The following is a 4,104-nucleotide window of genomic DNA, read 5'->3' as shown; positions in this document are numbered from 1 at the left end:
TGAGAAGATCTGAGATGCAAGTTAGCCTCTGTTATTGGTTGGTGTGAGATAATACGAGATGCAAGCTAGCCACTGTTATTGGTTGGTGTGAGAAGATCTGAGATGCAAGTTAGCCTCTGTTATTGGTTGGTGTGAGATAATACGAGATGCAAGCTAGCCACTGTTATTGGTTGGTGTGAGAAGATACGAGATGCAAGCTAGCCTCTGTTATTGGTTGGTGTGAGAAGATACAAGATGCAAGCTAGCCTCTGTCCAACAGTTGGTAGATCTTTACAGATGCTCTACAATCATATTACAGCTCAAGTGAGTCAGGACCAAGAACACTTCCTCCTGAATTTCTTTTATTGCCACTACCATAAAGACACAAGTTCTTCGCTTTTGAAGATGGCCATGCAAGGAACCCGATTCTAGTAGCTCAAGCTGGTCAACCACATGCTGGGAGGAAATATTGAGCTATTCCAAACAATATTTTAAACAGAAATGCTTTTTTAAGGTACCTGTAATATAGGGTTCCTACTCTTAGTACAAAGGACATTTGATATAACGAGGAAAGCTGGGAATTAAGAGACTGTTGCCAACATTTTCTGTTTCTCAAAGGGGGAACTTGAGGTAACAATTTCTATTTTTGGTGGTGATAAGGTTTCCTTGCCTTAACTCACCAATCTCCTGGTGTATACGTATATCAAAATTCCAACAGTGTTAACACGTGGATACACAACTCATGGTTAATAAAGTAAAACAGATGTTTATCAATTATTCATGTAAGGTCTGGCAAGACAACAGAAAGCGTTAAGACTTTGAAGTCAGGCCGACAAGGACGAGAGATTGAAGAGTTAGATCAAATTAGTGAAGCGATGATATTTTATTTGCGATTTAACATTATTTTCTTTGGAAAGCACCTAATATTGTTATTGTGAATAATATTTTCTTGTGGTTCTTTTTTTCCTGAATCATTATTATACTGCTATCATTATTTTGTGATTTCGATATTAACAATGTTGTTTTCTTTTATCTTTTGAATATTCATTTTTGTATCTGGAGATTGAGTTGTCTACACAGTTTTGGTAAGGCACTTTTTATTTTATGAGTGTTTAATATTTCACAAAATGTGTATCGTGTTTCATAAATCAAAATTTTCACATCTTGGTACAGTACCAGCAGTAGTGGCTCACAGTTAATAATGAAGAGGAAGCCAATAATATTTTAATCCCAACCCCCAAACAAAGAACAGTAAAATGGGTACTTACTTTAGGCATTAACTGTCATCATGCCAGACAATGGCTAACTACTGTTTGAACTATAAAACTCTGAAATACTCTCCAAGTCAAGGTAAAACATTACACTTTTTAACAAAGTCACAGCATACCATATTTTTGTTTATATCTTTAAACAGAATGAATAATTAAAGTTATTACATTTGTACCAGCAACCTTGCACAGCTTGTATGCTCCTCTAGTTGTAAACTTTCATTAAAATGATTTTTAATATTTGTTTTTAAACTTAAATTCTAATTAGTTCCATTAGCTGTGAAGTTAGCTTCAGAATCCTTGCTAAGCTTGGCAATAAAGTTTGGCTCTTTCTGTTGCAATTATATAGAAATTTTACAGATTAAAAAAAACTACACGTTCATCTTCTGACAAGCCACCACTGCCCTGGTTCCACGTTGTCTAAATTACGGCAACCTGAATGTATTATCTTGCAAATATTACAATTAAAAGTCTCTTGCCAAGTACTTGTTCAACTTTCCAAAATTTTCATTCTGTACTACCACAACATTCTTAATAGAGCTAGAAAAAACCTGCAAATTTAATGTTGTCAACCAATATTTACTAATCATGACCCTCACAATATCATTAAGGTACATAAGCAAAGGCTTTAGCACTGACCCCAAGACACTCCACTACGAACAGGAGTATAGTCTGACTGGGCTCCATCAACTTTTTAATTTTATCCACCTTCCAAAACAATTAAAGTATTTCCCCAAATTCTACCAAAATAGGTGCCCAACTGGTGAAAAGAAGCATTCAGGTTACTATAAATAAGATTTAATTAACTATGCTCATTACTTGGTATATTTTGAGTTCTGATATATCTAGAGAGCTTGTTTTGACCAGAAGTTAATATTAATGTGAATTACTTGGCTAATCTTTCATGTGGCACCTCATCAAAAGCTTTTTGAAAATCTAGGTACACATAGTTCACACAGTTTACATCATCCATGCAACACCCTCAAAACAAAATGATATCAGATTAGTAAGTCATGATTTCCAGTTTGATGAATCTATGTTGGCTGTCATTTCTGTTAGCAACCTTCTGTCTTCTATTACCACCATGATGTAGCCAAGACTAAATTCACTCCACTAGCTTATATTATGTATAATTTAGGTAAGAAAAAAAATTAGCCAGTAAATCATTTACAAAAATAAATATTTAATTATTTGACATTTTTTCTTAAATATTAAAAGTAATGTTTGGCTGTTGATTTCAAGATTCAGTTTACTTAACAATTTTTAGAAGCACACAACAACACTGTTCATCCAAACTCAAAGCCTAAAAAAAAATTAAAATATAGTCTTAACTGCTATTGCCATTAACCGACTAAGCCAAGTTGCAACACGCACATTTACTGCTGATTCAGAATTTTAATTTAAGTTCAAGTTCTAACAGTAACGACACAAATAAGTTGAATTACTTTATATAATATTATGTCAATTAGAAAACCATTATCTTAAGACTTAATTTGGGCAGGTACTGCTAATTTATGATATTTGTATATTTACATTATTAAGCAAAGATAAAGAAGACCTTTTTTTAGTGAAAAAGTGCTACATAACAAGCTTTAGATAAATTAATAGTTCAATGAAGTGTCAACCTATAGTGCTAGGCCTAAATTAGTAATGAAAACACCGGCTGATACGAATGTTAGGCCTAACGAGGCCTATTTCGAAATTAGATAAACTAATAACATATTAACAATAGAGTGATTAACAAGTTTCAAGAATAACTCAATAAGATTTACGCCCGGTTACGCAAACACCAATCGTTCGGATAACAGAAACTGTCACTATCAAACAAATGCGTACACAGCAAAATATACTGAAGTATCTCTCATCCAATTTCGGCACGTTATGTATAACAGCGTAATTAAACAATTTCCCGTCTTAGAGTATTCTTCCTTGTTTTTTTTCCTTTACCTGGAAGTTGGGATCGGAACCAGACACAGACAATATGGCGAGAAAGTACCTGTACAGTAATATCAACGAATCGCTGTTCTTGCCACGTCATAACAATGGCCGCTTTTCTATATTTTAACATTTTATATTTAGAACTAAGTATTTATATACGTCTGCTTCTGATATCTGGTCAAACACAAAGGAGTGTTTATAATTATTGGATGGCCATAATTCTTCTCGACAAAACTTTTCAGGTTAATATCTGTTAACTGTCTAGAACACATGATCTCCGAGGAGTAAGCGATAAGTATACGTACTTCTTTTGCTAAAATCAAGGGTTCGATTCCGTGTGGTGACAGAGTACAGATAGCTTCTTATGCAGATCTCGTCATCAACACTAAAAATTTACATATGTAATAAATAAATAATAATATTTCACAATTCAAGGAACCTAAGAACCTGAACGCGATGGAAAAGTAGACCTTATAATACCCTCTGAAGGAAATTTATTTTCTGATTATATCCTTGTCAACATTTGAAAATTTGTGTTTATGTCCAGTGATCAGTTTGACTAAACAATCACATATATAGACAGTGTTGCCTGAAAACCAGATCCCAGTTAACTCTTTTTCAAGTAGAGTTTGGAGACGACTAAAATGGGTAATGAAGTTTCTTTTATTACCATTCAAACTTTATTTCCTAAAAAGTGGGTGCCTCCTTTTTTCTAATGGGAATGTGCTTTATGTGCATGAACGATTTTAAAAATAACAGTTATAGAAAGTAATTTTAAACAGATTTGACAAAATCTCTTATGATTTCCTAATAATATGTCATATTTTCTTCTCTTGATTGCGATTATACTGTTACGTCTCTGGTCGTTGGTTAATTTTCCGTAGAAATTTTTTCCGAAAAACTTCAGCGATACAAGTCC

At 33.5% G+C, this 4,104-nt stretch overlaps 1 protein-coding gene across 6 annotated transcripts in view; it reads right to left on the bottom strand.

Moving 5' to 3' along the window:
* LOC106474346 (ADP-ribosylation factor 1-like) overlaps positions 1 to 3,345 on the bottom strand; it is a 21,582-nt gene extending 18,237 nt beyond the window's left edge. The window contains exon 1 of one of the 6 annotated variants that reach the window (XM_013935037.2): positions 3,195 to 3,345. The gene's annotated coding sequence lies outside the window, so the exon portion shown is untranslated. The other 5 variants (XM_013935036.2, XM_022402657.1, XM_022402655.1 and 2 more) reach the window with 5 other exon arrangements.
* Positions 3,346 to 4,104: the final 759 nt, after the last annotated feature.

Source organism: Limulus polyphemus, unplaced genomic scaffold, assembly GCF_000517525.1.
Source record: "Limulus polyphemus unplaced genomic scaffold, Limulus_polyphemus-2.1.2 Scaffold7100, whole genome shotgun sequence".
In the NCBI taxonomy this organism is placed as follows: Eukaryota; Metazoa; Arthropoda; class Merostomata; order Xiphosura; family Limulidae; genus Limulus; species Limulus polyphemus.
Note: the sequence above shows the minus strand (reverse complement) of the source record. Positions and strands in the feature narration are given on the sequence as shown.